The sequence below is a fragment of the Cimex lectularius genome, unplaced genomic scaffold, assembly GCF_000648675.2.
Source record: "Cimex lectularius strain Harlan isolate CLEC.00 unplaced genomic scaffold, Clec_2.1 scaffold184, whole genome shotgun sequence".
In the NCBI taxonomy this organism is placed as follows: Eukaryota; Metazoa; Arthropoda; class Insecta; order Hemiptera; family Cimicidae; genus Cimex; species Cimex lectularius.
Window position 1 is genome coordinate 600,530 of NW_019392816.1, and position 27,028 is coordinate 627,557.

The 27,028-nt window shown below is 33.5% G+C and overlaps 1 protein-coding gene across 1 annotated transcript in view; it reads right to left on the reverse strand.

Annotated features, from left to right (window-relative positions):
• Positions 1 to 27,028, reverse strand: part of LOC106664048 — a 282,049-nt gene that overhangs the window by 62,322 nt on the left and 192,699 nt on the right. The gene's annotated exons all lie outside the window — the stretch shown is intronic.

Sequence of the window (27,028 nt, forward strand, 5' to 3'; positions counted from 1 at the left end):
AATCGTAAATTACGTATTTAATTAAATATCTATGGTACACATGCTCAATGTATTTTGTAATTTTAAACTGATCTAACGGAAATTTTACAGAGACTTAAACCCTCTAAAGTACGAGCAATGGCATAACTTTAATCTTCGTAAATAAATTAACAGACCGGAGATAGAAAATATAACGTTTGGGGTGTTTTGATTGAATTTGTCCTTATTTTTCTCACTTTGACATAGCTTGAACAATAAACGATCGTGCTTTACAACAGTTGTCATTACCTTGAATTTGAATAAAATCAAAGGCCTTTATGAATTTTTAAATGAAACACCGGATGACAAAAAATTGACCCCTACTAAATAAACCCAAAAATGTGTATTCTTTTTTGGGATGAATATTCGTATTTCATAGTTTTAGTGTGTTTTAAGAACACACTGAAATGTAAAACTTTTTTTACCCACTTTCCATGAAGCACGTTTTGGTTATTTTAACTTCTTAAATGTTTGATCTCATATCACACGATCTTTCATATTATTTCCTTAGCTTAGATTAACAAAAACGACCGACTGATATTTAAATTTTTGAAATAAATACACACCAATGAAAGAAAAAATATTTCAAAAAATTATGTTAATTTTTTCTCCATTCCTAGGGCCCATTGACAAAAACTAAAAAACAGCAAGATCGATTCGTCCCTCTCAGTATGTAATGATAATAGTAATAAACAATAAACTTATACGTCTTTTAAGAAAAATAGTTATTTTTATTTATGCTTGTCTTTCCACGAGTTGTGGTAAAGGAATTGCTAAATGAAACTTTGATTTATTAGTTTTGATTTATTAACTCTTCACCGGGCTACAAAAACAACGGGATATTACATAGAATGAATATAATTAATGATAAATGTAACATATAAATTAAAAATATAACATAAAATTGTCTCTGTATTTTCGCGCATCTACAACCAAATCAATCTAATTCTATTTAAGGTTGGGAAAATAGCTTAAAACTAAATAAATCTTCTACAACAGAGCTTCCCAAGCTTTTTAGCCAGCGGACCCCATTGACAGAACAAAACCCAAGCAGACCACTTTCATTTAAATAGATAAAATTAAGTGCTTAAATTATGCAGTAAGTTAAAGTTTGATAAATTAACCAGTTCATTCCTCATTAGGTGATGGAGGGAGATATCACTATGAAAACAAACATTAGATTGACATAGTTAACTTTATTTACAAAATCCGGAACACAAAAATCAAATTGGACAGAACGGAATCGATAAGTAGTTAACATCGAGCCAAATTCTAAAGTAATAATTTAAATTCACTAATTTCGTGGTCCGCTTGACCAATTATATATTACAATTAATTAAGGTTTTTAGTTGAGATAAAAAAGTCAATGGCACGAGCGGGATTCGAACCCACAATCTTCGGCTAGATACGCCGGTACTCTACCACTTGAGCTATCGTGACCTCTCCACTAGGACACTAACTCCCCATCTCAACCCCACCTTTTGAATTTTCCCTCCTTTTTGCCATTTTTCAAATGTCGTGTAATCGGATTGGATTCTCGACGACAAATGAAATGGCCACGGAAAGCTTTAGTGAAGTATACTTCATTTTAAATCATTATATTCACTTATTACACGACATTTGAAAAATGGCAACAAGGAGGGAAAATTCAAAAGGTGGGGTTGAGATGAGAAGTTAGTGTCCGAGTGGATCGCGGTCACGATAGCTCAAGTGGTAGAGCAGCGGCGTATCTAGCCGAAGATCGTGGGTTCGAATCCCGCTCGTGCCATTGACTTTTTTATCTCAACTAAAAACCTTAATTAATTGTAATAATTTAAACATTAATTATTCATAAAATAATGGGAAGAGTGGGTTGTTTTAGTCGTCGGACATGTTGGGTTTAATTTTGGGTAGATGGAGACGGGCGTCAGGTTCAACACCCAGACTGCTTCGATATTTTAGTTGAAACTTTTTATATTCCCGACGGAGCCAAAAATGAGGGTATCAAACTCGAAAGCAGATTTCAAGGTGGAGTTTGAAGTAATGTCTATCGATATTCGTATTCACTTGAAGACTGATTAGCTTTTAAAACGGTTTGACAGCCTTGAAGTGTTAGATCTCGAGCTGCTAAAAAGTAGTGCTTAAATGACATTTCAAAACTACATTCGAAAGTGGTCACATATTTCGGCAATCGATCGTCACACCGTAAGCTCCAGTGAGTTTTCTTTATAAAAAAAAACATCATTTAACACATGAAAACACTCCACCTCTCTCTTCTCAACAGATTCAACCCAAAACTGGATTTTTCATTTAAAGGCGCGCACTTTGCCATCAGCATCAAAAGTTTTGATATTTTTTCCTTGCAAAGAAAGACTCATCTCATTCATTTTCATGAAAATATCTGAATAAATACGACAGTATACATAGCCAATTTTCATCGTTGAACTTTGGCCAATTTGACATTATGATCCATTAACAGAGATCAGAATTCAGAACGTAATTCCCGTAATTGTGAAAGTGCTTGCCAAGTGTCAGCCACCTTACTTGTATATAAAGAAGACGAAGGCTTCCCACATAGTCACATAAAATGTGAAAAGTCTTGACTTCAATGACCCCGATTTGTTGCAATTAATAATTTGAACAAACTCATCCAAAACTTTATTAAAAGAGGAACACATGTCTGTGGAAAACACAGTACCTGCTGCTGCAATACTTCCATTTATCTTTTAATTTATCAATCACTCTGATCGTTTGGCCAATCATTCCTCTTTCATCACCTGTGCGCATGTCAGTGCAATTACATCATGGAATATCGTTTGTTGTATCAAAATCGTCCAAAAATCTCATCAGTTTTGCCACTTGTCTGTGCACGTGATGGAGAAAGTGCTTCATTAGAAATATTGACTTCAGCCACTATCTATATTCGAGTAAGTAACTGGCCATTGAGAATGACTCAAATAGGTAGTGCACTCGCGAGAAATATTAGAGCTTGAATCACATTTTCGAAAAACAATGGCTTTTTATATTCATTGGAAAATTTCAGAGGGTTCTAGAAGCAAATTCCCGGTAATGAATTACCCTAGTATCAACAATGACTAGAAAACAGATCACTCACTTACCTCACCTATTTTGCATATGTGTGTAAAACTAAACATTGAATGAATAAATAAAAAATAATAAAAATGGCAAAAAGGAGGGAAAATTCAAAAGGTGCGGTTGAGATGGGAAGTTGGTGTCCGAGTGGATCGAGGTCACGATAGCTCAAGTGGTAGAGCAGCGGCGTATCAAGCCGAAGATCGTGGGTTCGAATCCCGCTCGTGCCATTGACTTTTTTATCTCAACTAAAAACCTTAATTAATTGTAATATATTAATTGGTCAAGCGGACCACGAAATTAGTGAACTTAATATTATATCTCACCATAGACTCAGTTATATTAATAAGAAATTGCTATTTTACTGATCAAACTTGCTGAAAAGGTGGTAATGGATGGTCCAATTTAAAATTATTTACTGGACGTTTTCAAGCTAATATGCACTTACTTTTTACAGTACATTGTTCTTTAAAAACATTGCGGTTGAGATGGGAGGTTGGTGTCCGAGTGAATCGAGGTCACGATAGCTCAAGTGGTAGAGCAGCGGCGTATCAAGCCGAAGATCGTGGGTTCGAATCCCGCTCGTGCCATCGACTTTTTTATCTCACCTAAAAACCTTAATTAATTGTAATATATTAATTGGTCAAGCGGACCACGAAATTTGTGAATAAAAAATAATGATTTTCAGTAATCTTTGTTATTCGTTATTTTAATTTTAGTTATTCATTCTACGTTTATTTCTGTAATTATTAAATTTTCTGAAAATGCGCCGCGAACCCTCTACTTAAGGAACCACAGTTTGGGAAGCCCATTTCTACAGTATGTGAGTCACAGAGAGGACATAATTGATCTCTCTCCTCCTTCCAAGGTTTAGAATTTAAATATAATAATTGGGGCCGAGTGGTTAGCATGAGAGACTCTCACGCCGCGGTCGTGGGTTCGATTCCCACCGTCGCCTCTGGCCCTTTTTTCACGATAACTCCCCTAATTTGAACACACATATAAGAATTGTCACCATGGCTAATATGCAAGATCATAACGCAAAAAAAAAATTCACCTCTTGACGAAAAACTATTTTTAATAAATTTAAATTATTTTCTACATACAAATAATTGTGGTCTGCAAGATTGAAATCGAACTCGTTTATGGTAAATTATAAGCAGAAGTTAAAGTTAGTAGAACTTCGTACATTACTTAATCAATCCGTTTTATGAAAATTTCTACTGCCTGCAATAATTCCAGGGACCAAATGTTGAAATCATGAACATCTATGAAACTTATGCAAGAATTGCAGATCAGTCTGGAAGGATTTGTTTTCAATTCTTTGAACCAATATTTCGTTTAAATTGTTTCTCTTGTAATGTAGTATAGTAAACGATCTTGTTTTGGTCCTACGTCACCTCTGACCTCGAGGTGCACTGAAAAACGCCCCAAAAATCTGCAGAGTTTCACTGGGGCGAAATAAAAATAAAAGGAAAGGGAAGGAAAGGAAAACAACACAACACAAATTTAACCAACACCTTCATTGGCGATTCAGAAAAATAATCAATATAAAAAAAATCTCTTTGTTAAAGGGATAACCATCGGCTTAGCGAACTTATGGAACGGTGAGAATAGAACGAGCGTGTTCAGCGGCGGTCGGTTGCTGCTTCTTTATGATCGCTTATGCCCCTCTCCTCACTACTCCTATCATCCATGTCCTGATGTGGATCCGTGTCACGTAAAACCCCTCGTATATGTTTCATATGACACTTCAATATATGTACGAACAGAGGAGAACCCAATTCCAAATACAGGTAATAATTTGGTGCATTATAGGAAAGGGCAAACACTTTTATAAAAAAAGAAGGAATTTTTACATTACTACATACTGATGATAGCCCCACACTTAAGACGATTAACACAACACAACCCTGAAGACGGAATTAAAAGCATTAAATTCAAATTATCCCCTCTACTAGGAATACTGTTCCAGGTTTTAGTCAAATCACTTTAGCAGGACTAATGGGTAAGTTTATTGGCAAAGTGAGTATTAAAAGAAAATAGAGTAGTTAACGTTACACCTAAATATTGTCATTATGAAATATCACAATTATATAATAATTTTAGATTTATTTAAATTAACGATGTTTTCTTATATTTTGGCCTCAACAGTTAATCTTATGATTCTTCCTTCTTGAAGGTGGGATAATAAGTCATCTCAAAAAACCACAACCAGTTTTTATCCACAACGTTTCGGATTTATTTTAATCCTTCCTCAGGTGAGTTAACGCCTGTACACACGCCTTTGTTCTGTGTACAGGCGTTAACTCACCTGAGGAAGGATTAAAATAAATCCGAAACGTTGTGGATAAAAACTGGTTGTGGTTTTTTGAGATGACCTATTATCCCACCTTCAAGAAGGAAGAATCATAAGGTTTATTTAAATTCACTGACAGATTCTACAACAGTTTTATAAAATGGCATGGCGTTTTATCACGTTCGGACTAATACATTGTAATACCTTGTTTTTTCGACATTACCTAGTACGTATTCACTGTGTTGACCTGTAAATACATTAATCATTGTGTTTTACATTCTTAATCAGGTAAGCTTGGTGACTGAGTTTTGTTTCTTGCATGATAAAACAAATTTAGATGATCATGAATATCGCACCCCGAAGAATATCGAGTACTGTGGGGTAAGAGTGTGATGTCTGAATTGAGGGTATAAAGCCGGCCCGAGGAATATCTAGTACTCGGCGGGAGTGAATATGACTAGACTTGTCGTGTTTTTGGATGTGGCAGGATATCGACTTCGACAGAATATCCAGTAACACTACGCTGGACGTGCGTTTTCTCACTGTGGACACTTCGGCTGGGCATTGCAGGGGTACCTCTACTCACCGTCCGGGTGTATCGTACAGGGGAGGCAAGGTTCCGTCACTAGCGTGTTTCCGGAGAGGGTGGGAAGTGTGAAGTCATGTGTTTATGTTTTTCTTGTTTTTTAATAACAATTTTACAACCTGAGGTACGTTCGAGAGGTTAGTAAGGTAAGAAGAGAACTGGGACAAAATATAAGAGAGCCAGAGACAAAGATGCACGAAAGCAAAGAAAAATTTTTCGCTTAAATCGCAGAGGGCCGGCGATGACTATTTGATGTTGTCAGCCCATAAAAACGAAATACATACATAAATATCTGTAATAAGGAAAGCCAATAAAGAGTGAGTGACTGTGAGGATTTCTCAAAGAAGGAGTTAGTAGTGTGCAAGTGGAATTTCGTAAAATGGACTGCTTTGTTGGAAGGAATCAACTCTATTTAAGTTAAGGTCTATCATTACATGCATTCGTTAATAAATATTTCATATTTTTCTTTCATGACAACGCAAAGTCTCATGTTTAGTACGTACGATGCAACAAAAGCTGTTACACTTGAAGCAAAGAATTTAATAAGACGTTTAACCAACTGCCAACAATACTATTGAATTTCAACATTCCAAAATATAAGAAATATTTACCCTGGAACAGTTTAAAAACTGTATTCGTTGATCAAAAACGAAAAAACAAATGTTTCATCTTCACTTTCAATTCATTGTAAGTACTCCTAAGTCGCGATTATAAAAAATGGATTCCGGCTTTTTTTTAAGATTTTTCACTTGCTTACAAGCGAAGGTTTTTGGTTAGAGGATGAATCAGTTGAATGATTTGATGGAAGAATTCGTTTTTCGATAACGTGATTGAAAAATTCCTTTCCCCCTAAGTGATTCTTGTCCGCTATTAAAGAACAAAAGAGCTAACTACTTCCAAAGTTATTGGAAGCTTCGTTAAATATTTACCCGATAGCTGCCACGTTTAGTTTGTGAAAGAAAAGCCCATGAGTGCTCTCGTAATGAAAAGCCAATAATTAACATTATGGACGTATCAATCCGTGTAATTAATTGCTTCCGTCTTAAGTTATAAAACTGTAAAGAAAGTTTTATACTACTATTCTCCCTTTTCAAAAATCAATATGATTACTTATGTAAAGAATTAGTTAAACCAGTAACCCGTTCGTTGCGGTAGAATCCTTTTGACAAGAGTAACAGGCATTATGACTCTCATGTTTTTTTAAATTGTGTAAATTCAACATTTTATGATTATACGAAATGAAACGAGTGTTGATTGTTTTCGTTTCATAAGGCGATAAAAATGCAATTCAAAAATATTTCTTTCGTGTTTGGCAAACACATAAAGTTTATTACTTTTTTTTAGCTTTTGTTTACACCTTCGCCAATTGCTGCGCTTAAGTAAATGTGATAAGAAATTAAAACACAAAACCAAATGAACACGAATATTTGTTTAAAATTGGACCCTGTACATATACTAAAAAAAGTTAGTTCATACGGTCATAACACTAAAACTAATGCCAGCGTTGCGCCCGGAGAACATATTCCACGAGAAACTATCCAATGGTGGCACACAAGTGTGAGGAATCGAGGGGAAAAGAGATCTCGAAGCCTTCATCGATTAAAGCGATTTGGCGGATTCTTGAGTTGAGCCTGCGTAGGGAGGGTTCGAGCAGTAGGGTTAAGATGGATTGAGAGTTTAGTGTGAAAACTTTGAAATCGGTAAAGGATCAGTTCGTTGACAAAAGAAATTTTGAAGACGTTGTGGATAGTGAAGTTAATGAAATAGTAGGAGCTTTGACGATTTGTCAGAAGACTTGATTGGAAGGATTGAATACGCTGGATGTGGTTGTGACAGAAACCGACAGTTCAACCCCAAGCATCGAAAGTGGTCGCAGTAAAGTATTATAGAAGGTCAAGTCGGATTCCGGTCCGAAAAATACTCGTAATTAATGTTACGAGTTGGATCTTCGGGAGGTCAAATGACGGATGAAATAAAAAAATAAGATAAATTTAAAAAAATAATTAAAAAATTATATATATTGTTTTAATAAATCTAGGCCCTGAGGATGACGATATATATCAACGAAAGCTCGGTTGAACACGGAAGCTGGTTTTTTCTTTTTATTTCATCCGTCATTTGACCTCCCGAAGATCCAACTCGTAACATTAATTGCTGCAGGTCGATAACTTCAACTTTGTACTCGTAATTGTCCAAATATTCTGTTACGTTGTCTCTAAAGTACTGTGCGGTGATTCCAACGGGATTTTCATATACCAAAAGGTTAGAAGTTTGTCTCAAAACTCGTACAAAAATGTAATTCATTTTAAAGATTAGAAAATATAAAGATTAATGAAACAGACCGAAAAGAGAAGCCGAAACGCGACTGATAGATCAAAACAGCAACGATACCCAGGCCAGAATGATATAAAACGGCCAAAATATAGGTTAATGATCCCGCAGACAACAATAAAACTCGAAATATGGGATAGGACCCTGGTCCGCTGGCCAGAGTTAACTCACTTTACTGACCGCTCTAGAAAAAAAAGAGCGGTAGTTTTGACTCTGATATCCCCTCTTCTCTGATAACAACTCTTCAACGATCGAAGAAGCTTCGACTTTTTTTGCTGCTGCTTTATTGTGAATGTTATTTTAACCACCAATCAGTAACATGACTAGTCTTAATTCTCTTCTTCCGGCCATCGGAAAGCGGCCTTTATGCGTTCTCGCCCCTTAATTTCAGTAATCCGCGATTCTACTTTCCGGCATTGAACATTACTATCTTATTTATTTATTTATTTATTTACAGGGTGCACTCAGTTACAAGAAATCACAATGCTTACCGATGAGCTCTGCGAGTTTTAAAAATACATGGGTCAAATTCTTTTTATTTTATGTTTAATAAAAATATTTATTTCCGTCACGTATGCACATTTATTTGTTTATATATTGTCATTTTTGTTTTATTCAATCGTCCAGAAAAAGGTAAAAAAATTATAGGTTTTTTAACTGTATACGAAATAAACGGTACAACCTTGTAACTTTCTTTATTTAATTCTTCGTTTTTTTATTGAAATTTATTATTAGCAATAATAGAAAAAAGTTAAACAGTTCCTCATTTCTTTCATATAACAACTCTGTAATTCAGATCTAAACCTTTACGATTCGCCCTGGCGTTGGCACACCGAAATTCGAAAAACCCGCCAAAATTTACACATGAAATTGTCGGTAAGTTAAATTCGAGAGCGCATTGAAAAAAAAAGCTGATTCCTTTCACTGAGTGAGCGGTTTTGGTCTGATCCTTAGAAAGAGCCAATTTTTCCACCTCCACTCGAAATTAACAATTCCTATTTGAAATATTTTCTAACCTGTCGGGCGCATTTTAACAGGAATAAATGACCATTTTCTTTTGAGATTCATTGGCGATGATTTAGATATTTTAGATTGCGCATGTATTACTAAAACAGGAAAATTAATGCATTTAACCTATTTTGACTGACCAAAAAAATTGACTATTACAGTCGATAATTGTTTTATTACTTATTATTTTATTTATTATTTATATATTATTATATTATTTATTTCNATATCACAAATTATACAATTAAAAGAAAACTATAAATTAATTTGAAACAATCCTAAAATAAATTAATTATCACATATAAACATTCAGGTACATATTATACTATTAAAGCTATTGGTTAAGGATAGAACTATAAATTACACTTAAGTTTGATATATCTGTTCTAAGGTTACACGAATTACCATCTTTATGAATCTATAGCATCTCTTTAATCAATCTTCTATCTAAAACGTTTTCTTTATCCATAACAGAAACATTGTTAAAATCAAACGTGTGGTTATATTTTTGACTGTGTTGGGAAAGCGCAGAGGTAGGATATTGATTTTTAACTAAAATATCTTTAACTAATGCTTTACATTCATAGTGGAATTAAGGGGAGCTAAGTTTAAAAATTCTATCTGTTAGGTTGTATATTACATTTATTTTCAATTTAAAAGAGTGGAGGGAGTTATAATTTAGGATCCTGTCTGATCATGTTGGTTTTTTATACTATTTTGTAAGTATGGTGTTATTATCCCTGAGTAACAAAACATCAAGGTATGATAATTTTCCATCGCATTCCGTTTCACACGTGAAGTCCATTAAATGCAATTTGTTAATACAGAGTCCTGATGAAAGCGATATATTCTGCCGAAAGCTCGACAAGAAAATAAATGTTGTTTCTGTCTTCCTGGCCTCATCCTCAATCTACCTTTTGGAAAGAAAAAAATATATTTAAACTGAGAAGGCTGATCAATCACCAAAGAAAATAAAAAGCCATTCTGCTATTTCATTAAGGTTTCGAGATATAAACTGCATCAATACTTCAAACGGGGACGTCGGTGGCCGCAATGATTTAGGAGTTGACACGGCTTTCATCACTGTAAGGTAAAGGTCCCGGGTTCGAATCCAGCGGCCCTGCATCCAAACCCGACGTACGTACAAAGGGCCTTTTTTTCAAAATCACCGACACCATGTTGTTATATTTATTCATAAATCCACAAAAGGTTGCCGAAGGAACTCATGAGTTTTTCGAATTGGTTTTCTTCCTGCAATTTTTATTACAAAATGAAATTACTAAAGAGTGGTATATTTTATCGAGATAGTTATTAAAATTAAGGTTTGATGATTAGATCTAAAATATGTTCTACTCATTAAATACTCCAAAATAGAATTTATTTATTTTAGTTTAAATTAATTTACTCGTCAGTGATCAGCATGTTTTTAATAAATACGTTATTTTTTCTGCCCTTCGCGGGCATAATTAAAAAATTGCGATCGTTCATTTATTTATAAAAACTAACAATGACAATAATGGATAAACTAAGTTTGATTATCATTGAATTGCTGGCAGTGAGACAAAACTGAATAAAACAGAACAAAAGTTTCCGTCAAAATTGTCCAAATTAGATGTTCGCTTTTTTCATAGTTGATAGTGTTATTGCTGCTGGTATTTTGGTGTTTTCTTGTTTAATTTTGCACTAATTCTGCGAACAAAACAATAATATGAAAAATAAGCATAAAAGGAAAATAATAAATGATCCAGGAAGGTTACCGTAATTATTCACTACCCTGGGGTGCTGATTTGCATAACTTTTCTTCTCGCAGTCGAAATAAGTTTGTAGCGCTGAAGGCACATTTTCTTTGCAAAATATGGTGATTGTTGAACCTAACTTTCTTTTTAAAATTAAGTTAGTTGAATAACAAATGGTTCGTTACTTTCAATCGCATATAACAATAATTGATAAGAATTTGGTCTAGACGGTACGGATATCTTCAAAACAAGTTCCGTCTAATTCGGACAAAAATCGGAGATGTGTGCTAGGATGGACATCATCATTGATACGCCATGTATACACGCTAGCGTTAACAAAATGTCCTCATTTCGATTGAATAGTTTTAATCATTAAACTGAATAAATTTTAATTGAACTTAAATATGTTATTTATTATTGGTGATAATTACAATAGATCCCGGTAAATTTTAGGTAATTGCATATCCTTTTGGCTAACACTTACAACCAGGGTAATCAGGTATTTATCCGAATCATACCTCCGTAGTACGGTTGTTCAAATTTCGTCCGGCATATTTTTGCACATTTGAAAAATATTGCATCAATTTGCATATTTGAAGAATATTGCAAAAAATTTCATATTTGAAGAATATTGCATCAATTTGCATATTTGAAGAATATTGCAAAAAATTTCATATTTGAAGAATATTGCATAAATTTGCATATTCGAAAAATGTTGCTAATTTGAAATATATTTGCTTACTGACAAAAATGAAAATAAAATAGGCAACTAAGAACATTAAAAGGCAAGTACAGGAAAATAAAGTTTTATTCTGATTTCAGATAACTTTCCAGGAACAACGACGTAAACAAACCGATAAAATAAACTTCTGTTGAAATACATCTAAAAATTATTAATTATTAATTTCCATTTCCAAAATTTCATGGTGGAGTTTTTGCTTTTCCTGCAAAATTAATTTTCCTGAAGTAGTCCGTTTAGGGAGCAAAATAGGAGCCTAATTGAAACGCAAAAATGCTGTCTGTTCTCATTCATATTTCCTACATAATGAACATAAAAACAACTTAAACTTATACTAAAATAGCAGGCTAAATTTTTCTTTTCAACTTAAAACAAATATCCCGGCCGGTGCATGAATTATATTACAAAAAAAAATTCATAAACAATTTGACAAAACTACCGGATTGACTAAATAACGGTAAATTAACGAAATCTTAAATGGAAACTATTAAGTTGTTATACTGGGAATCAACGATCGAATTATGGAAGTTACTACAAGTATGCTCCTTTCATCTCTGTTGTGGGTTGAAAGTCTTCTTCAAAGTACAAATATTATTTGAGCTGTAAACGCTATAGTTTTCTAAATGTAATATACATCGTTGAACTTTGAATTCAGATCATAAGCTTAATTAGGCTTAATTATTTATTTTGGATAATATTTTAAATTATATAATTTTGATGTGACTGAACTTTTTCTGTTATCTTTCATTTCAAAATGAACAAGTACTAGCTTAAAAAATATTTCCAGTCTAAAAAAATGTGAATTATAAGGCGGGTGATGTCTGACATTCATCCTGAAATTTTATAATTTTATTTATTTTTATTGCTAATTATATGGTATATTGGTTTTTTTAGTCATATAATATTGCAAATTTGAAGTGCTATTGAACAGCGCAAAACTCACCCCTCAACACTTGTGAATTATGCAGTTTTAGGATAACCACAATTGGACAACTACGATGTTATAATTGAAGTCGTTTCAATCTATAAATATTACTAATTGAAAAGTAATCTAGGTAATTGATACAACAACAACAACAACCCGCAGATAAACATTATGATGCGCCAGTGTTTCCAATTTGTTGTAGTCGTTTATCAATAGACTTCCATACTAACTTTGAAAAGATCGTTACTGTTCTGAAAAGATGCGTTAGTACGTCTTTATTGCCTCCGTTAGCCATATCATGCCTGTTATCAAATGATCCGTATGGCCGCATATCTTGGATAGATTGTAGCAATGAACAAGAATTTATTTTATATAACTCTTAAAAATATGTTTTTCGCTGGAATGTTATAATTATAAGGTAAAAAGTTTTGATGGAGATGAATAATCTGAATTTCAATATTGACTGGTTGAGATGTTTTTTTCCAAAATTGCAACATTATTATGGTAAGATGAAGAAATAACCCTATTTTTCTAAAGATGGAGCAATTTTTGTTAGGGATGAAATTAAAAGTTATTTATAACAAATATGTAGTTAAGCCGAAGGACGGTTATTTACTTGAAAACCTGATTGCACTAACATAAAACAATGCGGTCTTAACCTTTTCATAATGGAGAGAAAATGTTTCAATTTTGTGCGATGTAAATAAAATTAAATATTTATAGTTGTCATGAAGTGTCTATATAACAAATAATTGAATGCAGTCAAATACCAGAAACATTATGAAGTAAAAAATTCACAGATTTACAGGTCAAGATGTATTATTACTGAATGACATGAATACCGAAATTTTATATAAGTTTGGTTACTGGTTAATTATACATTTTTTAACACTGATCAGTCGTTAGTGATTTATATAATCTCAAGTCTGGATTTGCATTTACATGTACACACGGGCGACGGGTGTGTAGTGTTGAGCCTATCAATTCTCCCAGTCCACCGGCAATCCCGGGTTTTGCTATATGCAATAAATTACTGGCAGACCTCGAGAATCGCCCACCCCGGGTGGTGGCAGTCCGGGGTCTGGCCTCAGTGTTATTCGTCCAGCCAGTCACTTTAGGTTCAGAGGCTATCTATAGCTAGGTGATTTTAGTTCCCAATGCAATCAGTGTCTAAATCCAAACATATACACTTACTCACCGTTAATTACATTCTTACTTTTTTTGATACCATTCACTCAGTAAGGATAGTGAAGTACTCAAATTCCTCCATCATCTTTTACACATAATAAATACCTAACCTAATTGAGGGTCGATGGGGTACTCAATATTCCACCTCCACCCTCTCACACTACATATTGATGCCAATACGTACATTCACATTCAACACCTGCTAGGAACTCAATGCTATCAGTACTATATCCAATAAAACAAACCTCTTTCTGAAACAATCGGAACATCAGGACAGGAAACACATACACTCGCTGCCGTGTTCAGATTTAAATTTTCATATCGGGTGGTATTCCTTCGCGCCATCTACATGTGGTCAAAGAATTGAAACCTTTAATTACATGGGTGAAATCGTGCAACCTTTTTTCCATATACCGGACAGATACGCGGCCTTTTAACCAATGTTGTAATTTTCAAGTTATCTAGTTTTACAATTTGGATGATTTATTAGTTCAGTTTGTGAAAAGAGAATTATAACTAGCGAATCGTCAATTTACTATGGATAAACCTCAAAGATCAATTTCTTCACAACAGAAGGCCGATAAGAAATCGATCACAGCAGATAAGGACGACAACAGTCGACAACAGAGAAACGACCTTTCAATTTCATGAATTTAGGGGTGAATACTCAAAAACAACGGTATAACAATAAAAGGAATGGAAACTTCCACGAAAACAAACCTCACTCACCTCCGTTTAGCTCAAGTCCTAATGAGAATTATCCTTCTATTAAATTACCGTACTGTGAGCGCTTTGGATGTTGTCAACATCACTCGGTTGGAATTATCCACAAGAAAGCGTAGCATATCGACAAAAATTTTGTAAATGTCAAAATGGCATGAAGTGGTCAATGAGGAGATCTTGCAAACGATTTGTAAATAATTATTCACCATTTGACAGAAATTTTACTAATAAAATAAGGAATTTCAGGCGAAATAATGATCCAAGCCGAAACTTTGATCACGAGTTTAACAGAAACATGAGTCCTAGTAGTCGTAGAAATTTATCTAATTACGGAGACAAAAACTACAAGACATAATAATGAAATAAAATATATACCCTTTCGGACAACTCTACCTAATATAAGTAATTACGGTCAATAACCTCCTTGTTACAACCCAATAGGACAAATTCTTATGGAAACCCTCCGCAAAATTTAAGCCAAATGATAATTGGTATGGATTTCCTGACAAGCATGAAACTAATACTGTTCCCGGCAGAACAGAAAGCATGGTTTTCATTTATTTCAAGCAAGGCATTAAATGGGAATCAATACCAACACAATCATTTGAGAGAGGGCAATAGGTAGAGCATGAAGGTCAAATACTGAACTACTGGAAAAAGTGAAACAATTCCCAGATGTGTTAACTTCTAAAAGTGGGACGTACCGATTTTTATCTGTGGAGGTATGGCTGATTTCAAATAAAATTATAAGATCACAACCGTATCCACTTAATCCATCTTAGCTAAAATTAATGAAATCAGCTGTTCGGGGTTTTTCGAACAGAGACATCATCGGACCAGCAATTTCAGATTATGGAAGTCCTGCAAATTTAATCAAAAAACTGCACTCGGAAAATTACCGACTATGTGTGGATTACAGAAAAAGTAATAAAATTATTATACATGTGCATTGGCCGCTACCGACAACCCGTAGTGTAGTAGAATATTTAGGAATGCGACAAATTTTACTCTAATTATTTGCAGATCGGGAGGTACGGTAGGTTTTAGAAAAACATTTTCTTTGTTCTGCCAACATTTCTATCTGTGTGTGTGTGTGTGTGTGTGTGTGTGTGTGTGTGTGTGTGTGTGTGTGTGGTGATTAGTTACCGTTAATCGATAATTATTCAGAAATCGTGAGATCGGTCTGGTATGATGTAGGTTTCAGAAAAACATTTTCTTTATCGTGCCAACGTTTCGATCTTTATTGAGATCATCGTCAGGGCTCAAAGTATTTGTCTTCTGTGCACTCTCAACACGACACGCAAGAATAGCACAATTACACAGAAGACAAACACTTTGAGCCCTGAAGATGATCTCAATAATGATCGAAACGTTGGCACGAAAAGAAAATGTTTTTCTGAAACCTACATCACACCAGACGCATCTCACGATTTCTGAGTAATTATTTCTATCTTTAATTATTCAGAAATTGTGAGGTGCGGTCTGGTGTGATGTAGGTTTCAGAAAAACATTTTCTTTATCGTGCCAACGACCTCTAAATAATTATCGATTAACGGTCACTAATCACCACACATCTCTATCTATATTGAGATCATCTTCAGGGCTCAGAGTGTTTGTTTCCCGTGTAGATGTGCCATTCTTGTGTGTCGTGTACTCTCAACACCTTACGATCTGCAAATAATCATTGGCTAACGGTCACTAAACACCACACATTTTACTCTAATAGACTTAAACCAATCCTTCTATCAATTACCACTAACGCATTAGTAAAAAAATCTGTACTTTTGTCACAGCTTTTGGATAATTTTAATACAAATGGTTTGACTATAGGCTCTTCAATTCTTTTCATGCTAATAGAAAAATTATTTGGTCATGTAAAATATAAATTTGTATGGACCTTTATTAATGTTTTATATTGTATTCAGAAACATGGAACCAACACATTCAGCATATGGACATTAAATTAAAAATATTACGGGAGGCAAGTTAACGATTAATCCGGAAAAAATGGAAGTAGGATGTTTGGAAATAAAATTTATGGGACATTACTTTCTTAGAGCTAGACCCTCAAAGAACGGAAGCTATCCGTCGGAAACCACCTCCTACTACATTAAGGAAATTGGCAGGATTTTTAGGAATTATTGTTTATTTTAGCACAGTTGTGACTGCCTTATAAGCAATAGCAGCTCCTTTACATGGACTAAACAAAAAAGGAGCACAATTAGTATGGTCAGGAGAATGCCAACAAGCTTATGAGAAAATTATAACAATCATGAGTAATCCACCAGTGTTAACAATGCCCTATTTTTTCCGGCCATTTATACTTACAACCGATGTCTCTAAAGTAGCAATCGCAGGGATGATACCACAAGAATTTGAAGCTCAGTTAATGCCTATATCGTTTACATCACGGATATTGAACGGACAAGAAAAATTATAGTCCGTGAACTCGAAGCCTTAGCTTGTATACAATACTTCCATACGTACTTTACTCACAATAATTTCATATTATATACACAGTGCTTGGCGCTAAATTGGATATTTAAGAATTCGATAAAATTAACTGGTCGTTTATTAACCTTTCTTTTAAACCATGAATTCGAAGCAAGGCACATAAAAGGACAAACCATATATAGCTGACGCGCTTTCATGAAACGGTAACAATATGAAAAAATATATCATGAACAAGGAAAACCTATTGTGTATAAGAACGTCGACGATGCTGCAACCAAAAGTAATACTTCCAAATGCTTTATATCCCGAAATATTTTACTATTTCCACACATCTGCATTCAGATCTCACAGGGGGATTTCAAAAAAACTCTTTCCAACATGAAAAGGTATTTTACTTATCTGCAAATGGGTATAGTTATAAAGCAAAGAGTAGAAAGATGTTTATTATGTGCAAAATTTAATTCGGACCATACAGGAAAAAGGACTTTTGATGCCAACAACGCCCTCGCCTCCGATGAAAAAATTATACGTGGATTTCGTAGGACCACTTCCACGTTCTGTCGAAGGAAATCAGTACTTACTGATAATGATAGATGGGTTCTCGAAGTTTTTATGGACTTTCCCGACAAGAAGAGCTACGAGCACAGATGTCATTACGTACAATATTATTGCACAACACGATCTGCCAGAAACAATTATCTCCGATAACAGTCCAGCTTTTCGAAGCAGAGAATATAAAAGTTTTTGATTTGAATTATGAATGACCTATTATTTAAATATTCCGTATATCAAACATAGTCGAAACAGCTTTACAATCGTTGAAGACTGCCATTGCTATTTATCATCATCAAGATCATAAGAAATGGCAGACATCATTGTACTTCACTCTAACGTCACTGAACAATGCAGTTCATAATTCGACCGGCCAAACACTGGCAAGATTATTTTTAGGACGTGACATTTTTCATCCCTTGAATTTAAACATGGAAATTTCTGAAGAGCTATGGTTTAATACTTCTAGACACGAAATGGAAAAATTGTGGAAACAAACTTATAAAAATCTGAAAGAGTTTACGAATGAACGAAACGGAATTATGACAGAATCAGGAGACCGGAGAACTCCAACAGCGCCGACTTAGCATTGTTGAAATCACATTATTTATCAGACAAGCCACATTCTATAACAGCAAACTTAATGCCACGTTTTAATGGTACGTTCAAAATTAAAAGCATCATGTCCAAGGTTTCGTATGTGTTAGTGAATGTGGAATGGTGAGAGCTCATGTGACACAAATTAAAAGATTTAAGGGGGTGTAACAATGCAGTCGAAACAACTATGAAATAACGTAAATAGTTCAACCTTTGCAAGGATATCCGAATAAACTCCGACACCGGAAGCAGTTCCTGAACGAAAACTGACTACCGTGAATAAGTTATTTGTAAACGCAACTTCGTAAAGAAACCCCAACTGATAAAAAGATCGCACAGCATTCAGCAAATTGTAAGTAGTAAATGTAAATAAATTATGTGTATCTGAATTAATCTAATATATATTTTGATTAAATCTGTTAAGAAAGCATTTTCCTTGAAGGGTCCTTGCCATGAAAATCACGACAATTTTTAATTAATTGACTTTTTTTAATGTTGTAATTTTCAAGTTAAATTATTTTTAATAATGAAGCAAATATTATTTTATGTTCGAATAAACATTATTTTATTTAGAAAAATTCCTATTTTGTATTGTTTCAATTTGTCAAGTCAATAAAATTTATTTTGATTTTTATTATATAAAAATGTATAAAGTTTATTTGCTAAACAAATAGTTAGAAAAACTAGCATTGTTCTCGCCATAACGAGTAATAGCTTGTGAGCAGTCGTGGCATGTACTTCCTGTATAATCAAGGTGTACAAAACAATTTTTTTTTTGTATGATTATTTGATTGAGATTTTTCTACGTTATTTCGAAGACTTGAATTTGTTTGTTTATTTTACAGAAAGGAATATAATTTTTTTGTAATTAGGATTTTATTTTATTTCTATTAATTCCACTGCTCAGCAAGGATCTGTTAAATAATATTTTTTTATTATTGTTCCACTCGGCACATATCCGGCAAAAAATATACCACATACCTTCATTACAGATCCTGCCATTTTGTTTTATCATGTTTTTTTTTAGCGTTAGGGACCGGATCGCGGTAAATCCGGAGGTTGAGACATTTGTTAAATCCTTATTGAATTCATAATTTAATTAGTTCAATGCAGGGTGACCACTAGAAAGTTGCTAAAAAATTGAAGTATGTTTACGGGACACGCTGTTTATGATTGTGAAATGTTTACATGAGAGAGTGTTCAGGATGAGTAATTTAAGCAGATTTTATCCCCAGGTTGTACGCAGTAAATTGTCAACAATTATGTTGAATTGTGTTAATGCATTTAGAATAAGGGTACCAAATGACAGAAGCATATTCATTCCGTAGCATGGTTGTTGGATTACCTTCTTATTGGATTATCTGCAGTTCTTTCGTCAAGGCACTAAATTCGGGTGTATTTTAGCTTCAAACTACTATTGGTCCGGAGTACCTAAAATGACCAATGGCCATAGGACAACACTAGGTTACCTTGGTGTATATTTCCGATATACGAACGAGTTGAAGGAAAGGAATAGGTTGACCAACTAGCCAATAGAAGATTTCCAAAAAGAACAAAAAATTCAACTACTGAGCAAAAAAAAACTAGGTTTTTAATGGGTAACGCAATACACGGAACGTACAAACTTCGATATTCTTCAATTTTTTAATTTCAATAAAATTCTAATCAACATGTTTTTGTATGAGTTTCTCAGGATTCTCTGTCAAATAAATTAGAAATAAAACGAAAAAATATTTAACAAAAATTTTAAAATTTTCAAAGAATCAGGAAATTCAGGGAAAACGTATTTTGTAGAAGTGTTCTGTATTAGCCGGTACGTTACAATATTATTGCAATATATCACTTGAAAAATATATTTTTTCGTTCTATGATTGACTTTATTTGTTTGAAAATTTAAAAAAATTGACTTTTAATAAATAACATTTTATTTTAAAAAGTGTTTTTTGTTAAAATGAAAGCATGTTTGCAATTATAAAATAAAAACATGAATCTGGAAGACATGTCAATCCAACTAAGTCCTTTTTTTTATTTTCCAATATATTGTCGAAGCACTTAGTTCCGCCTGTACCACTAAAACTCCTCCTCTCCAAGGATGTACAGGATCAAGCATATCTTTTAGGTGGTCTTCGTCATGCTTGGTGTCTGGCTAACCACATTCTCTTAGCAATCTGCTTTTCTTAATGGCATTTCTCCGCCACACCATCATGGAAAAAAGAGAACGAAAATCTTTCTATGCCGAACGAAGCGAGATTGAAGTGGAACTAGTTTAAATATATTAAGACAAATGTACAAATGACATATATTTATATAATTTTTTAATCATAACTTAGCGTATGTAATATAAAAATCAATTAGACAGTTACTTTGATGTGAAATAAACAAGCATACTTTTTTATTCCACACAAAAGAGTCCTTCTTTATTTCAAGTATTTGCTGAGTTTAATTTTTATCTAAATAGGAATGTATGTATGAAATAATTACATCTAAAGTAATATAATTCATGTTTATTTCTTAGGTTATATGAAAAATAATTGTGCATGAGCTGAGTGAGAGGATTATTGAAAGGACGTCGTAAGCGTTTGATTTTCCGATATGTAATTTATCAGCAAATAGCATTAGCTGGTGACAGTTCCTCCTGGGACCTTTCAGGTCATGTAACAACGAGCCATAATTCTCACTTCGTCACTACTCAATCGCTGCAATCTCACGATAGTCGGTACGGATCGTTGGCAATATGATATGCCAGCATCCTCTAACCAGTTGAGGTATCTATCGAACCCCTCAAGGTACAGTAATATTACCGATATTAAGAAGGTTAACTATATAACATAAATTATTCAACACACGTAATTTCGACAGATCTCAAACGTTATCGGTTCACTCCAGTGGAAATTCAATTTGTAGATGATCAATGAATTGTGGTCAAAGTTTGATGTAAGTTATCCAATAAATTATACAGGGTGTTAATCTTAATCGTTTAAGTTCCAAAAATGAAATAAAAATGTATATTTAATAAACAATTAAAACGTATAATACAATTAATTCGTTTTTAGCCAGAATGGAAATAATTACTACTGGCACTTATACAAACGCATATCAAGAAAGAGAATGAATGAACGAACTATTTAGTTATTATCTACTGATTTGTTGATCACTCAAGTTTTGGACGTGCATCAGACGTGAAACTTAGAAAGGATAGAGAAAGAGAGAATATCAACAAGGTGATAGAGAGAATGGTAGAGCGTGTATATATGANGAGAGAGAGAGAGAGAGAGAGAGAGAGAGAGAGAGAGAGAGAGAGAGAGAGAGAGAATATAAAGATACTTCACTGCTGTCCGTATCTTCAGTAGAGGCAGAAGTGGTAAAGAGGTGAAAGAATAACCTGCCTGTAGCCTGACCGTCCCACGAGTTTAATATAAAAGATAGAAGATTGGAGAAGAGTGCTCTGCATGAGGTCATTTTATTTAGTGTGTTTATTCCGAGTGTTGAGAAAAGACTGCTGGTATACATCTATAATTATAAATAACCGCATCTCACGATTTCTAAATAAATAATTATAAATAATGCAAAATGTAATTTATTAATAAATATTGTTTTACAGAATTAAATCAGTCAATATTCTATCCCTACATAAAAGATATCATAAATCGTATATATTGTATTTTCGTCTACAAAGATGATAGCTTTTTAAGTGAGATTTCATTTTATTAAAGAAAAAGAGGAAGACGTTTTAATAAACAACGTTAAAATTATAAGGTAATTAACCAAGACACCACATATATATATTCCCTATTGGACAACAACATAAAAATCTCCATAAACACTTGTTTGGTACAGGTACGTGAAAGATGTCCAGAACAATTTAACACATGAAAGTCAGTACAAATATTAGTAATAATATTACCTCAGGAAATTATTCTTCATTATTTTGATGAGTATGAAAATACTATTATTAATAGTAATTATTTGAAAGAACAGTCCCATAGGTTACAGGAGAACACTCCTAATATTTTGCCTTCCAGTAGTCAGGAAAATCTACACACATAAACGGAAAGCCTACAATTGAAACTAGAATAGAAAGAATTAAATTTGTCACATTCACACTGCTTTTATTATAGATAAGTTTCAAGGTAAAAATGAGAATGCTTTTGACTGGTTGAAATTTTTTGAACAGGAATGTTAACGCCACCATGTAACTATTGATGAGAAAAAAATTCAAATTCTACGACTTTTTAGAGGAAAATCCGATTGATTAATATATAATGTCACGCTGGTCAAATTATATATTCCGGGTGAGTGGTCAGAGTGGCAATCTTTGCTTTTAATGACTTATGCTGACAAAGGTTGGAATACTGTTAGGTATGTATATAATTATAAATTCTTGGGGGATCGTTTACGGATTATGCATTAGAAAGAGCGCTTAATTTTATAAATACAAATTAGTATGTCCACGAAGTTGTGGGACTTCATGTAACTTATGCGAAATTATCTGTTTACAACGCTTAGATGTAGGTGCCATTCCTAGTATTGTAATGAGCACCTTCTCCCTCCCGGGAGACCTAATTATTTGCCTCTGTATTTTTGATAATGATTCCTTACCTAGACCTTGACGAGAGTACATAGTTTTTTTTTTTTTTTTAAAGAATCCGCAGTTGAAGTTATTTAACTTTTATACATTCAAGATAGATAAAGAAATCACCTGAACGGAACATCTAATGAATTAGCTAAGAAGGTACGATTACACTGATTTAAACAGAAAAAAAGGGAAAACAATGGAAAATTTGTTATTCCCATATGAATGCCGACAAACTAACAGTAACCCTAAATTACTTGAGAAAAAGAAGGCTTGTGCTATTTGTGAATCGTTAGGTAAAACAGGTAGATTTCTCCTTATTGAGCCATGTAGGAACAGAGAAATACATAAAAGGGAACTAAGACGAGTAAATGCAGCAAAATCTGAAAGTACTATTATAGAGGAAAAGCCCCTTAAACAATAAATAAAAACAGTTAAATTGACCCCACTAATTCGTTTGAAGGTTATGTTTAACAAAAATAACGTTATAAAGGGCACCGGTTCTAATGAAACTTTAGTAAATTCTAAAGTAATAAAGAATATTAAAAGCAGCCTAATATAAAACAAACGAATATTTAAGACAATTAGTTGTGTAGAAGTGTGTCAACATAAAATAAAATTAATAGAAATGATAGAAATTATATAAAGATCAAAATAAAATTAATTCTAAAAATTAATAAAATAGGAAAAGAAATGAAAGTCTATGCCGTTAGGAAAAATAGATAGAAAGTTTATTAATCACTTGAAGTACGTCTCTTAAACCTTTTTACCTCTTCACATGAGATAAAGTGATAGGTAGATAGAAAAATATATAGACGGACAGATAGAGCGAGAGAGAGAGAGAGAGAGCGAGAGAGAGAGAGAGAGATTGAGAGAGAGAGAGAGTGAGAGAGAAAGTGAGAGCAGGAATAAATTGAGAGATTACGTGTCAACTCTCAGAAATTTTTTGTGTTCAGTTCAGTGAAAAGTAAAAAACAAAACTGAGGTAAAAATCAAATATTTTCAAAGTTATTTTACAACTGTTCTGAATGATTCTTATAAATCTTATAAATTTGCGTTGTACTTAAATCTGTTTTTATCATCAAAGGAATAGGAATGATATTTTTTTACAGAAAGAAATCTCTTTATTTTTCTCTATACTCGTAAGGACGAACATAATTATGTAAACTCGTGAGTGTTGAAACGGTAAAAGAAACTCGTAAATAAACCTTAGAACTTTAATTCGTCTGTTTTTCGCAAGCTTTGCGTTTGAGTATTTATTTCCGAGCTGGAGAAAAGGTGTTTAATACTACTATGCCAGCTGCACAAAGGGACGGGTGAGACCTCAGACAACACCTTTGTCGGAGCGACGACTCTTCGGGGCAATGTCGCTGGAATAAAGTTCAAATAATCCTGGCTCAGGGCCAAACCACTCATGGAAATGGATGAAATAAGATACTGATATCTTGGCAAATACAACTGGAGCCAAGATCAACATATTTATGCCTACTTCTTCTTACATTTAACAAAAACAATCGAGCTTTTTCAACATTCATTGATTATCCTTCGAAACTGCAAAGGTGGAATTTTACTTTCCTAAGTCCAACAAAAATGAACAAATCATCCAAAATTGTACAAATAACTTTTCGTTATTGAATCATCACTGACAAAAACTTAGCCAATTAACATTTAATTAACCTTTGTGTACAGAAGGATAAAGTAGCTAATAATTAATGAAGAGCCGTCAAACCAGAGGTGTTTTGCCAGGCTTAGAGACGGAATATCGGTAGACAATGAACGGCGAGGAAGGTCTGCGGCTTCCAACTTCTACCCCATAATCGACGGTATACCACTCGAGAGATAGACCCTTATAACAAGAGTTTCCCATTTAAAGATACTTAGGTATGTGAGCGCTCTCGATATTTAGTGTCACTGTGTGTTGTAATCTTTTCTTGAACATATGAAAATTCTGAGAGTTAATATGTATAGGTTAATCTCTCGGACTCCCTCGTAAAATACAACGCAGATTTAGGTAGTGAACGACGTCTTACAAAAAAGGAGAGAGTGTGAGAGAGAGGAGAGATAAATTTTATTATTCACAAGATTATTTAATCACGCGAAGTTTCGTCACACACGCACACGCACACACACACACAACACACACACAGAGAGAGAGAGAGAGAGAGAGAGAGAGAGAGAGAGAGAGAGAGAGAGAGAGAGAGAGAACATTCCTCTTCTGAACATTACTTTTATACCAGGAAAAACAATCAAAATTTTTTTACCTTGAAAGTTTGCACAAAAATGGTTTCAAACACTTATTTAGGATTCATGTTGCGCCATTATTTGTTAATAACAACTTAGTTCAAGCCGTAGTTGGTGGATGAATGCTCATGCCTCCATTATATAATTCTCAGGGGATTAGAGAGTATACATACTAGTACTGATATTTATTGGTTGTAGGTGCATTAGCGATTATAAGCCGTGTATTATTATGTTTTTATTATATTAAAAAATAACGACTTTTCCGATAACGTAAAGTTATTTATACGTACGTCATTTAATAATAATTTTAAACGTTTTGGAAAGGGTTTTTATATTATTATTGCTTTATGGCATCTACTATTATAATTCAGACCATCTACTGTTGAACAGTTTGAAGTTGTTGGTATTATATTGTAAAATTTTATAAACGGTTTTGTTGCTAAAATTTTATCGTTACATTAGCAAAAAGTGAAATATTTTAAAATAACCAAACTCAATAAGTTATTTGTTAAACTTATAAATTCCTTAATTTACTTATTAATTAACACAATTAGATACGTTTAGAAGCCCATAACTAATCCGTTCGCGAAGTCAATTTTGAACATAGAAGATTTTATTATTAAATGCTTATCAAGATACTGATAATGAAGAACAACATAGAAATTTTGAGAAAATCTAACTTTCAATTTTTTTAATAATTTATGTTCATTCTGTGTTTCTTGGAATATTCGGAGATTTCGTCTCAACGATTGTTACAAATGACCCATTTCCCATTTCCTGTAAGAAATCGATTTGAAAATGTTTCTCCTTTTAGTCTCATGCATAGCGTAATAAATATTTTAGACGCGGAATAAACTTTTATAAAAAGAAAAAAATTATTTTAAAAACCAACATAATTTTATTTGCATATACCCAAACATTAGTAAAAACGTTCTGGTTAACGTCATTGTATGATAGTGCGTCGAATTTGATAAATGATGTAAGCCTAGAAAAATATTGGTAATATAGCAATAAAAGGAGAATATTGCTTGGTCAGTTTTTGGGATGGCTGATCCTCTCATAAGAATCAGGTCCAGTCTGATGTTTCTAGTTTATGGCTGAACTGGTTAATAAAATCAAGTTATTTTTAAGGAAAACATTTTTTTTTACCTCGATCTTATTTCTTTACAATACGTTAGTAGGCGAGGAGACTTTGAGGGAATTCATCAAGGTGAAGAGATGTTAAATTATATTTTGCAATTTAAGGCAAATGGGCAAATATGTTGGGTTCATGTGATAGGATGACTGGACGTAGGTTACAATTGTACTGTAGAATGGTAGATAGAAAAAATATAGATTTATGTGGTGTCTAGTGACCGTTATTGTTAATGATTATTTGGAGATCGTGAGATGCGCTCTGGTGTGACGTAGGTTCTAGAAAAACATTTTCATTATCGTGCCAACGTGTCCATCTTTATTGAGATCATCTTCAGGTCTCAAAGTGTTTGTTTTCTGTATACATGTATCATTCTTGTGTTTCGTGTTGAGACTGGAACACACAAGCGTTGGCACGATAAAGAAAATGTTTTTCTAAAACCTACGACACTCCAGACCGCACCTCACGATCTTCAAATAATCATTATAGATTGATTTTGAACCCAGAATTTCAAAATTGTAAGTAGATGCTTATATGTTAACCATGTAAATCCTTCGAATTAGTTTCAAAGTCCTGTTGAAGAAGATATATTGTTCAAAAGTTTGAAGGCGAACTAAGTTTTTCTCTCTTTCTCATTCATTTTATCCCTGACTTTTTCTGTACAGGGTGAGTATAACTTCTGTTTCCTCATTATTTTTTTATTTTTATTTGGGAATATACGGCGAACTATATTTTTTTGTCTAGTTTCTCATGAGCTAAATAGTTTAAGTCTTCAGAATAGCGGGATATGATCGGTGCATAACTATCATCCAACAATCAAGTTCAAGATACTCATCAATTTTTGCAGGGAT